At 40.6% G+C, this 14,824-nt stretch overlaps 1 pseudogene; it reads left to right on the forward strand.

Annotated features, from left to right (window-relative positions):
- Nucleotides 1-4,384: 4,384 nt before the first annotated feature.
- LOC138407272 (tissue factor-like) lies at nt 4,385-14,280 on the forward strand (annotated as a pseudogene).
- Nucleotides 14,281-14,824: the final 544 nt, after the last annotated feature.

Raw genomic sequence — 14,824 nt, forward strand, 5'->3', positions numbered from 1 at the left:
TGACCAAATGGTTGACCAAATTGTTAATCGAAAAGGGCAACTTTAAGGTTTACGATGGTGGCTTACTGACTGACTCCCAGCAGACCTCAGTTTACACACTGTCTCCTTCCATTAGACAGACAATCCCCATTCCCGCAGCTTGTCAATATTATTCAAAGGTTTATTGTAAAGTTGTTTAATGTTGTCAATAGATATTTAAGGACCCGTGACTTGCCAATTCATTTACATGAAATACTAAGATGACCACATCCTCTCTTAGAGGATGCAGGCTTATGCTCCTGGTAAATATGCCATAAGTAACAAGTTTGCAAAACAGGAAGTGCTGGATGACGCCCAGCCTCACAGGCCTTTGTCTTTGACATTTCCTCAATAGAATAACAGAAGAAATTTGAATATCCTTTTATCTTTCAACAACATAAAAAGAGAGGATGGCACAGTGTTAAATAAACATCTGCCCCCAGCTGGTAAATTTAAAGAGAACAATTAATCCTGATGACTTTGTGAGAATTATGGTGTTAGGTATCGATCTTCACATTTTATCGGAGGTGATCATTTTTGTCAGTGAATAATTACTTAAGAAAGAGTAATTGTTTTCTTATTGTCTTGAACTCTCCCTCAGCTCTCTCTCTCTTTCCAATTCATGTCCATCACTGTGGTGTAAAGGCAATTTCATTATTAACTGAACATAATAACAAATCCATGTTGCTGTTTAAACTCTGCAATAAATCTGCAGAAAGAGCATGGCCAGTGTAGTTCATTATGAAACCTTTCACTGAACTTCTCATCTCGGGACAGTAGCTCAGGTTGTCACTGCATATTTACACATTACACTGTGTTACTCAGAGGTGGCAAAGGTACTCACATTCTTTACTAAAGTAGAAATACAGATACTTGAGTAAAAAAAGACTCTGGTAAAAGTAAAAGTACTGATACAACTCCTTAACTCAAGTACAGGCTCTGAAATGTTCTCAAGTATATGAGTAAAAAGTAAAAATGAATTTTTAACTTCAATGATACACAATGCTTTTTCTAGGATATAGGATAGTTTTCCTCTTTTGGTATCAACCTACACAGAACTGGTACTGAGAAAAAAAATCACTGGACACACATCTAGTTTTGCTGCCAAATTTCAGACAGAATAATAAAGACTACAGGGAATAAATGGATGTGGAATGTGTTCGGGTTGATTAAGTCCCTGCCCTTTGTACACACCACCTGTCACTACCATAGATTGGATGGTTTAGTGAGGTCCTCTCTGTGTTGATGTGTTTTCTTATGTCGTGTTGTCATCCGTGGAGGTTGAAACAAGTAACGAGCCAGTTTTGAGAATTTAAGGAGTAGATACCTGAAAAATCTACTTAAGTACAGTAATGAAATATTTGTACTTTGTTACTTCCCACCTCTGGTTTTACTCATTTGATAAACTGATAGATGGATGAGACACATTGGCTGTGAAAGGATATTCACTCTAAAGACCATTTGGAGAAACTTTCTAAAGCATTATTCAGATTCAGAAAATAAAAGTAGTCTGCAATTGGTTGATTATAGTAACAGGGACTTAAGGGATGTAAAGTGTCCCAGAAAGAGTTGTTGTTGGATTTGTCTGTACTGTATATTGTGATAAATACCTCTATTGTGTTGGGGGGGGGAAGCAGAACCCTCAGAACCCAAACACACTTTGGCCCAATGGGCTGCAGTTGAAAAGGACTGCTGAAGATTATACACTGAAAATAAAAGGAAAATAAATCTCAGGTGGATCCAACAGTGTTTGACACCCAGATATACTGTATGGCTGCACCTCCCCCTTACCACTTTTTACACTTTGCACTTTTCCGTGTTGCATCTTCATTATAGCCCCTTGATAACATACCTCAAAATTTGAATAGAAGAAGAAAAAGAAGAATTACTTTTATTGTCATGAATACACTCTGTCACACTGTGAATTTCATTTTATTTTCATTTTATTTTATTTTATTTATTCATTTATTTTTTCTTATACAACTTATAGGTCCATTGTCTGTCTGTATATGTTGTTTCCATTGTTGTTGTTTGTTTGCACTATTTGTTGTTTGTTATAAGTTGTGTGTTATATATTACTTGCACATTTGGAGTATGGGGAAACGCAATTTGAATCCTCTGTGACCTGTTGCATTGTTTGGTTGACAATAAAGTTCACTGAGACTAAGACTAAAGAAGCAATGGACCACAGAGCCAAGTGAATGCTTGATTGCTGCACTGAAGTCAGTACTATAAAGGTAAGATTTTTTGGGGGGAGAAATTGAAATAGAATTACATAATTCACCAGGGTCTGGGAGCATTAAGCTTTTCTCTGGTATTTAAATTTAATCTCACCCATCAACACAGATCACTAAACTCTGCTGTTGTTGCTTTTCTTGACATGTGTGCGTGTGCAGGTATGTGTGCATGTGTTCCTGAAGCTTTATCCTGTGTAAACAGTTGGTGGACTCATTTAGTCATTTGGATTCAGTCCTTCCCTTCGGAGTGTTCCTTGGTATTCAAGCCACGGTGAAGTGTAATACAGCCAGGCCCCTCACTGCCAGGGGTGGGGGGGGCTTGTGGGACTAGAAGGATAATGGGGCAGGGGGAGGAGCTCTGGCAAAGTGCCACATGTGCCAACTCCATGGGAAGAAAAACTGCCGTCTACATTAAACAACCACTGTCTCTGCTTTGAAATTTGCTACAAATCATTGACAGTCCTTCCTAATCATCTCACAAAGCTATAGTGTTGTACATGCATTCCAACCTTCCTGCTGCTAGTTTCACTTGATTTAATCTGCATGTGAAACTGAATTTGCAGAGATTTTATTACAGTTACATTGTTGAACAGGTTACCGTGTGTGGTGAAGTAATGTAGTAGTAAGACTGATTTGAAAAGGCTGGCCACCCTGTACATATGAGAGCAAAGACAAACAACAGAGGGCTTCCCTTTCAGTAACGTGGAATATTAACTGTGGTTAACACAGTATAAACCTCTCTATTAACATACCACAGTCCAAACTCACTCTCAGTGTCTCTGTATGTCTGGAAGCATAACTCTAAACCACTCAGTCTATGAATAGACCTCCAGATCACCCACTTGAGCTCTTAGTGGAAGTCCTGACTAATGTCCTCTGCAGAGACATGATGATGCCATCGACCTGGTCAGAGCTTGTAAGCTTCTAGAATATTTAGGTTCTCTCACGCTGTAGTAAGGGTTGTATGGTCAACATACCATCGGGAAGCATGTCATCCATTCCATTCCCACTATGACGACACTGAACCTACTATACCTCTCGGTTTGAGTCACATTACCAACATCTTTGTGTCGGTTGAACATTGACCAACCAAATTAAAATTTTTATAAATCTGTCATGAAACATATTCACCACCTGTTACATCTTTTTAAAACTTCTTGTGGTAATTAAAATAATAAGCAAATATATAAATATTGAGCCAAATGAAAAACTCATTTTGAGATAAATAAGTCTAATGAATTATTTTGCATACAATAAATACTGGGGGGAAACTATTGTGTTGTTTATCACATACCACCTTTTTTTTAAAAAAACCTGGATTTGTTTTTTTAAACAGTGGAATATAATAGCATCTGATATGTTCCTGGTCGAACTCAAGTGTAATAGTTTCGTCAACTTGGAAAATACATATGATTGAATTATTAACATTTGGAAACTTAATTCAATCACAAGATTGAATCATGTTATTGAACATTACACCGCAACAGTGTCACTAAAAATAACAAGTCAACCATTACAAGGTTGCAATATGTAAGTTTTTGCATGTGCCTGATTATTTGATCTCTTTTGTCTGTGAGGGTTGTAGAGCAGCGTGGAATGAATGTTGAACTGTTGAATACTGAAGAAGAGTTCAGGTGTTGGTAGCAGAAATATTCACAGAAACCACTGCGACTCAGGTGGACTATTGTTTAACGTTGGCCTATAAACTGTCTCTCACCTTCACAGAACAAGAAAACTTGTTATATCAGACCTTTTGTGTTGAGGTAATAGAAGCCCTTGATTTGGAGCATGCATTGTAATTTGAGGACTTTGTTGCAACAATGGTTTTTCTGAAATCAGCCTCAGTTACTTACTTGGAATTTGTTACAGATGTTCCATGTTTCTTTCTTTCACTTGATTTCAAAGAATCTGCCAGGTGAAGTGAGAGAATGAATGAATGAATAGAGCTGATTTCATAGCTGTGATTGGTTGGTGTCCAATAATTATATGCTGACTGACCAAAACGTCGAAATAATAATAACAACAACAATAACAACAACAACAATAATAATAATAATAATAACAATAATATGAATAACAATAATAACTAATAATACATCAGTAAGGTTGATTACGTGGCGGATGACCTCAGCAGGACAGCATGCTGTATAGTAATTTGCAATACTGTGGCTGTGTCAGTCTGGTGACGCTCCATATTTGGCTATGCCCCGCTTGTTGCTAAAACCACTGGTTTCCAGCAAGAGAGTCAGACGATCGACAGACTGCACAGGGTACTCGCTCAGTAGCAGCACAGACACAGAACAGAACCTTTAGGAATACATCAGAGGAGATGATGTCAGTCACAGCAGCTCTCGTCTCTACACTCTTCTTTCTCTCCACACGCTCCGCCTCAGGTGAGTCCACGCTGCTCGCCCTTCATTCCACGCGTTCTCTCAAATGACCTTAAAGTCAAATTGTAGTAGCGCGACATATGATATGTACATACAATATCAAATACTATGATTCTCTGTGTGGAGCAGTTTGTTTTGTAGTATTGTGAGTGTGAAAATGTAAATGTATAGCAAATGTAAAGTTGGATTCACATGAACAGATCTACATGAACAGGTCACTGGAGGAGCAGCATACAGTCATTCGTTTAGTGTTTATGTTTAGATTTCCGGCACACATAGAAATACTCTTTACATGTCTTATAGAGTTTTCAGTACAAGTCACTACACACTTTGCAGGATTAATATTTGAAAAAAAATGTTTGAACACCAGTGGACACTCGTGCTTTATAGGCTGTAAATCACATTTAAGAATTTAAGATTACCTGTAACAATTTAATGTTGAGGTATTTGTTAGTACCTAAAACATTATGTAACATGAGGGGGGGGGGGGGGGGGGACTGCTGTTTCTTCTCAGTATTTGCTCATACTGCGAAGAAACAGCAATGACTTACCACACTGTATATAGCTGTTGTTAATAAGAAATGACTGAATGACTGATCTGACTCAGGTAAGGTAAGGTAACAGACTGCTGATATAAAAACAGCCCTTCTCTTATGTTCTTTGGGCGCCACACTTTCTACTGCTGCTTTGTAATCATAAAAACCACACATTTGTGGTTGTGACAGAACAGTCAGTCCAATAAAATATAGGACCAAGGATATTTTACACTGACAATCGCAACGTGCTCTATTCACAATATTAACATTATCTTATCTCACTGACAAAGTGCTGTATCTGAACTTGTGGCTTTTTTAATTTTTTCTGGTCCACAGTGCCTCATTTGTGCAAAGCTTTTTTCTCTCTAATGAATGTGTGTAGTCCTACATATTGTGACGGGCCTCAATTAAGGTGTTAAGTGTTTATTACTTAAAAGTGTAGTTTAGTGTTAAATAGTGTTCAGTGTGTAGAATTTTGTGATATCTAGTGTTGAAATTGCATTTTGCAACTGATTACCCCTCACCTCACGCTCTCCTTCCAAACATGAAAAAGAAACTGAAGCAGCCTTTAATTGTCATGAAAACTCAAAAGGTGTTTAGTTTGTTCAGTCTGGACTAATGTAAAAAACATAGTGGCCTCTGTAGAGAGGGTCCCCTCGAAGTATTTAAATTTAAAGGGCCTTTTCTGGGGTAAGGAAACTACAATTCATGCAATTTAGATGAAATAAACTAGTGAAAACATTATGAGAATTATTCTACATTAAATAATAGTTCCCTTTCACTTAAATCTTACACACTGGGCCTTTAATAGTTTAAAACTTATGGCACTAAGGCCCTATCACTGTGTGACAGTCCCCTGTACAGCTCACCTATGGAAATTACTTGTATAAGTTAATAAAGTATATAAAACACCTTTGGTGTATTGTTTTCTTTCATAATGACAGGAGTCAACATTTGTGTGTCACTATAACCTTCATTTAAATCATGTTAGTATAGTATCTTACACAAATTGTCTCATTTTCCAGGCTCCTATCCCCAAGCACAAAATTGGAAATCAACCAACTTTAAAACCATTTTGTCCTGGGAACCAAAACCATCAGCCACTTACAGCTACACTGTGGAGTACTCTACGTAAGTACCTGCATCCGAACCCTCACCCTTTAACTCTTTTAACAAATGGCGTTTAATTCCCAGAAACATTCATCTTGTCAGTGTGTCCACGGAAAGCAAATGCCCTCACACTTTCCCGCTATGTGACCTTGCAGGAATGAGTCTTTCCATTATTGATTCAGTAAAAGCTTTTACTGGAATGTATATTTTAGGCCAGAGCTCTTTAAATAGTAAGATAACTAAAAGACAATTGACCTTTGTGATTCAATAAGAGAAAAATGAAAGAGGCAAGAGCAATGTCAACAATCAAATAGAATTAACAAATGCCAACAGCTGCAAACAGCTCTTTCAGCTCATTGTTCCACAGTATATTCACATCAATGTTATTTTGCACAGATAATAAATTATTTATTTCTGACTGTATGCGTTATAAATGATACCCAGACTAGACAGACTTAAGACCTAATTTATTGCTCATCTGGTGTCTATTATAGACTAAATAAGACTATTTTCATCCATCATTCATGTCCATATGAAACTTGTCAAATTTTACAGGGTTTCAGGGAACAATCAGAGGACTCCTCACTGTATCCAGACCACAGAAACAGTGTGTGATCTGTCCAGCTCTCTGACTGACCTGAACGCCTACTACACAGCTGACGTCCTGTCCGAAACCCCGAGGGGGCCACCACTGACCTCATTGAGTCCCCTCACACCAGCACACCACGGTTCTGCCCCTACAAAGACAGTACGTTCTTCTGCTACACTCGTGAAGACTTTTTTCTAATTGACAAAATGTGTTGGAAATAACAGCTGTTAAATTGTCCCAGAGCCCGTCAGGGCTCCGGTCCTTCCCAATGACCTCTTGTTGCAGCTCAGCTCTGTCTTTCTCAAGCTGCTTTCTGACATGCACCAAACTCAGCAGTTCCTCAGTATATTTGCCAGAGGAGGTGCATGTGTGAATGCAAATGTCCAAGTGAGACGCTCCCCAGTTTTTGCAGACTTTCTCCTCCTGGCCTCCTAGTATAATGTCCGTAGAATTTCAGGAGAATTCTACGGAAGTGTATTGCATTCACTTGAAAAAAAAAAAAAACAGTTTTTTCTGAGTAATTTATTTTTTGGTTTGTTTTTTGAATATTTTTTTCTGTTTTTCTGACAATTTTTTTTTTCTGTTTTTCGCAGTAATTCTTATCTGTTTTTCGGAGTAGTTTTTTTTCTGAATTTCTGAATTATCGAGATACTTCGAACTCCCTCGGAACCTCCAACCTGCAAGTGACTCCCATGGACCTATGGTGACTCCTGCCCGCACATACATGCCCCATCTCAGCAGATCTGAATGGGCTTTCCTTCTGAGCAACCGCAAAGTCCTCAGGTGCCTGCGTAGATTCGACAAACTAATGATAATACCATCTATATGACTTAAAGACAGGACTATCTCCCAGTGTCTTAAACCCAGATCAAAGTAAAACTTGATTAAACTAAACAAGCAGGTCATGTTTGTTTCCATTACATCTAGCTCTCAATAAAGGAATGAAAGCGTCTATTGTTTCAAATGCTCTCTAAACGCAGAGAAAAAAAAATAGTCCGAAAAACAGAAGAAAAATTACTCCAAAAAATGGAAAAAAAAAGTCAGAAAAACTGAAAAAAATATTGGTTTAGACATGCATTGTAAACAGAGTTTTTTTTTTTTTCAAGTGAATGCAATGCGCTTCCGTTCAATGTGAAAGCACTGTGAGAGAGAGTGTTTGTGTGTGTGTTGCTGTTGTGAACATGTCTGTGCAGAGAACCTCCTGTTGTTTTGTGCATGTTTGAAAGTCAGACTATGGGTAAACTCTGTAGCCAATACTGCTCACTTTACCTGTCATATCTAAAAATGGCTTCAGCGTTGTCAATGCTCACAATTTTTTGGCCTCTAACATAATTAAAATGGTAACTTCCATGAGAGATTGTTGAGTTTTATCAGCAGAGTGGTGCTGCTGACGATGCGTAGGAAGGAGTCTGACGACTTCTCTCATTTAAGGACATTTATTTAGGAACAATGAAATGTGGCCATCTGCCAGTTGGGTTGAGCGCGGACTGACTGGAATATGAAAAGTCACGCATAAAAATGTCCATGTACGGGAAGTCCATTAGGTCACATACAATACATGAACATTCATCACATGAATTATTGTGTGTGCTCTTGCGCCCTCTTGTGTCGCTAAGAGTAAACAACATTTACAGTCATGTAACCTGAGAACATAAGAAATAGGCTTACATTTTAACACCCCCACTTGTACTCAGGTTGGTTACACAAAAACACCAAAACAAGATCGAACAAATGTGTACCTTTGGCTTACACATATTAGTCACCAAAAGAAGACCTGCAAACTTTCCCAGTTTGAACTTGCTGACAGGCTTCGTCATCACATCAGCGACCATTTCATCAATAGCACAGTACATTAAATTCACCTTACCCTCATTCACAGTAGACCTAATAAAGTGATACCTAATGTCTATGTGTTTACAATGCTTTCTATTCACAGGATTTCTGGCAAGAGCAATCGTCCCCTGATTGTCTTCATGTATTACCGTTTGTGTGTATTGGTAACCATCCATATTCTCCAGTAATTGTTCTAGGTAAAGGCATTCCTGAACAGTAGAAGCAAGTGCCATATACTCTGCTTCGCATGTGGAAAGTGCAACAGTAGGTTGCTTCTTTGTCTTCCATGAAACAAGTGCACTGTTTTCACTAAGACTAACACAGTATCCTGTGGTACTGCGGCGATCACTGGTATCAGCCGCCCAGTCTGCATCACTGTAGGCTTTCATACCAAGATTCTCAGTGCTTCTCCTAAAGGTTAAACCTTTGTCTGCTGTACCTTTAAGGTATCGCAGGACATGCTTCACAGTAACCCATTGCTCCTCTGTAGGCTCATCTAGGTACTGTGACAGCCTGCTCACCACAAAACTCAGATCAGGCCTAGTGCAGGTCGTCAGGTATATCAGACTGCCCACGGCCTCTCTGTACATCCTGATATCTGTCATTTTAACTGCATCATTACTGTATTCGAGCTTTTGCTCACAAGGAGTATCTCTCACCCTGCATTCTGACATGTTGAAACACTGTAGAATTTTGTGAGTGTACTTCTCTTGTGACATCTTAATGCATTCATCAGAAAAATCAAAATCAATACCAAGAAAATGTTTGAGTTGCCCCAAATCTTTCATCTTGAATTGCTTTGCAAGCATCCCTTTCACCTTTTTCAGTTTTCCTTCATCGCTTGCAGCGATGATCAAGTCATCTACACACACAATTAAGATCACTTCCCCTTCTTTAGACTCTTGAGAATAAACACAGTGGTCAGCTTGGTTTTGTGTGAAACCATTTTCAGTTAAGCAATCATGTAAAACCCTGTTCCAGTTTCTTCCAGACTGTTTGAGACCATAAAGCGATTTCTCTAGCCTATAGACTACACCCTCTTTTTCTTCATAGCCCTCTGGTGGATTGATGTAGATTTCGTGGTCTATGGGGGCGTGTAAGAACGCGGTTTTCACGTCCATTTGGTGGACCAGTAAATTTTCCTGCACTGCCTTCTGTAGCAAAATTCTAACACTGGTTAGATCTGCTGTAGGTGAAAACGTTTCCCCATAGTCTACACCCATTTTCTGGCTGTAGCCCTTGGCGACAAATCGAGCTTTGTACTGGTCATTCCCATCTACACCAGACTTGATTGCGTAAACCCACCTACCCCCCACTGGTTTCTTGCCCACGGGTAGTGTTGTCGGGGTAAAGGTTTTATTCTCATTTAGAGACTGGATTTCCTCATTCATTGCTTTTCTCCATTCTTTTGAATTGTCTGACTGCATTGCTTCACCATAAGTTTGCGGAATGCCACAAACTGCTCTGCAGCAGTAGTCTACTGTGACATGCATCCCGTCACTATCACTGTCTTCTGTCACAAATTCGCCTAGGTAATTTGGTGCCCTCCTTTCTCTTGTTGGATACCGCCTACTCTCAGTAGACTCATTTGCTGCCCTTGGACTATCGCAATCTGGACTTTCACCGGGTTCATTTTGCTCTAGAGCCTTTTCTGCACTCCTGTTGACCCCCTGCGTCCCCCTAGTCCTGACTCTGTGCCCCACACTGTCATCAATTAGATCTGGCTCATCTGTCTGTGTTTGTTTTTCTGAAGCTGTTTTGCTCACAAATTTCACCAGCCTGTGTTTTTGCACTTTGTTTGTATTTGAGTGATACACTAAATACGCTGGGCTATTTTTGTCGTACCCCACAAAAGCCCCTGATCACACCTTGAGTCAAGCTTCCCCTTTTCCTGCTTATAAGTGTAGCAAACAGACCCAAATCGTTGCATTCTGGACACATTGGGCTTTTTGTTTGTCAACATCTCGTAAGGAGTCAGCCCTGTGCGCTTGTTCAAGCATCTGTTGCGTACCATTGCGGCTGTTTGTACTGCGTAGTGCCAAAGGTGTTTTGGTAACTCACTTTCAATTAGCATGCACCTGCCCATCTCGAAAAGAGTACGCCACCCACGTTCTGCTGTTCCATTTTGGTGCGGTGAGTACGGAGCTGTCGTCTCATGCCTAATTTTGCTTTTCCTCAGCAGTGCCTGGAAATCACCACCTGTGAACTCAGTTCCATTATCAGATCGCATACACTTCACCTTCCCATAACGGGATACATCTGCAAGGAATTTTTCAGTTGCCTGCACTGCATCACTCTTTTTCTTTAGAAAGTAAACAAACACTGTATTTGAATAATCATCAGTAAAAGACTGTGCATATTTGTACCCATCTAATGACTCAGTGGCTATTGGACCTGCAAGGTCTGTGTGTATCATTTCTAAAGGAGCCTTTGCTCTGGCATCGGGATTCCTATTTCTAGTTTGTGTAAACTTCCCTTGAATACACACTTCACACTCTTGCTCAGGCTTACTCATTTTCCCCTTGATCTGCATACCATCAACAACATCATGTAACCTAAGCACATCATCATAATTACAGTGGCCTAGTATCTCATGCCATGCTTGGATGTCGTGGGTTGCATTACACTTATCATCAGTGGACTCAATCTCAGTGTGCAGGTAGTACAACCTGCCAAACACATGAATGTCAAACCTGGTACCATATCTGGTTATCAAGACATCATTGCTTTCTTTGAAGACGACTGTAGACTCATTCGTGGTTGCTGCCTTCACCAAGAAAATGTTCTGCGGGTACGACGGCACATACAGAGCGTCCAACAGTTTCGCATTGCACCGCCGTCCACTGCTGTTGATGAGGGTAACCACTGCCGTGCCTCTCTGCTGAGCGACGCCGCTGCATCTGGTCCCATCAGCCAACTCGACGCTGTGAGTCTCCGGCCTGAAGGTGCTGTCGAAACTTGTGAACAAGGCGATGTCGTTGATGACGTGGGATGTGGCCCCGGTGTCCACCATCAGGCCCCTCTCCTGGATGGTGCGCGCCGGCTGCCGCTGGTCACTGGCCCGTCCGTCCACCATCTTGAACGCGAAGTCCTCCTTTACCTCAGCATTCTCCGACACTTTGCTCACGCCGTCCCTTCGGTCTCTGTCTTTGTCTTTTCGTCTGCATGTCGCGTCCCTGTGTGTGTCATTTTTGCAAACACTACACCACGTCTTCTGTCGACACGCTCTCGCTCGGTGCCCCTTGGTCCCGCACTTGAAGCACACCATCTCCCTGTCGTCTTTGCCTGGTCCATGTGCGCTGCTACTGGGAGGTCGCCGTCCGGTTCTCCCCTGGGTCTTCATCACGCTGTCGTCGTTCGACCCGGTTGCTCTGATGTTCTCGGTTTCCTCGAAACTCCGCAATTTGGTCTTGAAGTCAGCAAATGTGATGTTGTCGTAGGTGTGCGCCACATGAATTGCGAATGGCTTGAAGCTCTCTGGCAATCCCTACAGCACCATAGCCACCAGCAAACTGTCCCCCAGCGTTTCTCCCGCGCTTCTCAGAGCAGTTATGGCGGTCTCTGCTCTAATGATATAGTCCATTACACTTTCGCCGATGGACTTTTGAAGTGAGGTCAGTGTGGTGTACAAACTAATTATACGAGGCTTTCCCTTCCCTGCATAATATTCTCTCAGAATATGTAATGCTTTTCTGCCATCATCTTGCGCATCTCTCATTACCAGAGACAGACTTTTGTCATCTAGCAGTAGGATCAACTCTGCATACACGTCCGCGTTTTTATCAGGATCTGCTGCTATTTCAGCTTCTGTTACTGGCTCATTCAACACAGTGTCTTTCAGCCCTAATAAACGAAAGTGTCCCAACAATTTAGTTTCCCAAACTTCATACTTTGCCTCGTCGCCGTCGAATACCTGTCGATGTAGCCTGCTGCTACTTGCCCTTCGTTGCTCTGCCATGCTAGCTTGCCCCTCTCCTCAGGTTAGCAGCCTTCTTCAGCACGCGATCCGTTGCAACTTTCTTGGCTTTCGTCGACTATTTTCTCCTCCAAACGTCTCCTGGGCCCATAACCTGTTGAGTTTTATCAGCAGAGTGGTGCTGCTGACGATGCGTAGGAAGGAGTCTGACGACTTCTCTCATTTAAGGACATTTATTTAGGAACAATGAAATGTGGCCATCTGCCAGTTGGGTTGAGCGCGGACTGACTGGAATATGAAAAGTCACGCATAAAAATGTCCATGTACGGGAAGTCGATTAGGTCACATACAATACATGAACATTCATCACATTAATTATTGTGTGTGCTCTTGCGCCCTCTTGTGTCGCTAAGAGTAAACAACATTTACAGTCATATAACCTGAGAACATAAGAAATAGGCTTACATTTTAACAGTCATACAGTGGTGTACATGCACAGGTGACAGTCTCCCTCCCTTCTCCACAGCTGAGATAGGCAAACCTGACTTCAAGCTGGAGGTGATTGAAAGCCAAAAGAAAACCACCCTGTATGTGACTGACCCACTCACCGCCCTGTTTAAAGATGGCCACCAGCTGAACATCAGGGACATCTTTGCTGACCAGCTGCACTATAAAGTCACCTATCGGAAAAACAAAAGCACTGGAAAGGTGAGTAAAAGGAGACATCACGATATCGGTCTCAAACAGGCATACATTTTTACTCATTACAAACTGCATGTTTTCCATTCTGTGTTTTCTGCAGAAAGTCCACATCTCTAAGACCAATTTAATAGAACTGACTGATCTGGACTTGCCTGTATGCCAGATGCGTCAGTGGAGAGCAACACACACAGCAGTAGTCTAGTCCTGACACTGAAGTTTTGGTGGCATTTACTTTTCATTGGTATTCTGTGTGAACTTACACACCAAATAAGACATTGTGAAGTATTTTTGCTCAAAACCAAGCATGCAGTTAAAATCTCTATAGCTTCTTGATGTCAACAGTGTTATTTTCTACATGAATAGACTGGAGCATCTAAATGGAATTGAAATGAAAGTTGTGCGAAAGGATGGAAACAGGATGTATCCCTATATACCCTGTTTTATTCGTGGCAAAGCAAAGAATCAGTTAAAGCCGGATCTGACAGGACACTGGGTGTATTGCTGTGTGTGTGTGTGTGGGTGTAGCTGAAAAAAAAGCAGTCAATCGCAATGTCCCTTCTCGGGTTAAATAAAATGGTTGGCTGGTCTGGGAGTATGTCTAGATATACCACATGGCTCTCTTCAAAAGATGCAAGCATCATATGCAAATCAAAACTCGTAATTTAGTCATCTAAACATGGCACTGGTTTTTGTTAGGTTGCTACGCACGGGTCCTTTATCTAAAACTCTCTAAGTTTTACATTAACTGGAGCTGGGGACCATCAGTGAAGTAGAGGTAGCTGGCCACTGCCTCATATAATAATAGCCATGCTCATCCTGCCATTCAGATGAGTTTTGATTTCTGTAGCATTAATTTGATCTTGTTTTGGTCTGGAATTCAGTTCCTGTCAGCCTTATCAGTTGAATTTCTTTTTTGTTTTAGTTCTTTATAAATTACTTTTTGTTAGAAAAATCTGATCCATCATGTGTCTTCCCTTATTTAGTGCCAGATGACTCTGATGCGCCAAACCAAGTTATAAATTGCCTGTGAAAATAAAACTGAAAATCTTGTAATTGGTACTGATGTTCAAGGACAAAAGATTATCAGCAAAGTTGGAGCAGCAAAACAAATCAAAAATAAAGAACCTGGGTGTTACTCAGGACTAGATTTTAATCCACACATAAACAATGTCACAAAGATTGCCTTTTATCATTTAAGAAACATTGCAAGAGTAAGACTGTACCTCACTTTGGAAACTGCCAAAAAGTTGATTCATGCTTTTATACTTTCTCGCCTGGACTACTGTAATGCACTATATTCAGGATTACCGAAAAAATCCATCGATCGCCTACAGCTTTTGCAAAATTCAGCAGCCATGGTTTTAATGAGAAATAGGAAAAGATTCCATATTACTCTTATTTTAGTGTCTTAACACTGGCTTCTAGCATCACTGAGGATTGATTTTAAAATTATTTTACTTGTTTTTAATTCTCTTAATGGTACAGCACCGTCA

Source organism: Paralichthys olivaceus, chromosome 3, assembly GCF_024713975.1.
Source record: "Paralichthys olivaceus isolate ysfri-2021 chromosome 3, ASM2471397v2, whole genome shotgun sequence".
Lineage (NCBI taxonomy): Eukaryota > Metazoa > Chordata > Actinopteri > Pleuronectiformes > Paralichthyidae > Paralichthys > Paralichthys olivaceus.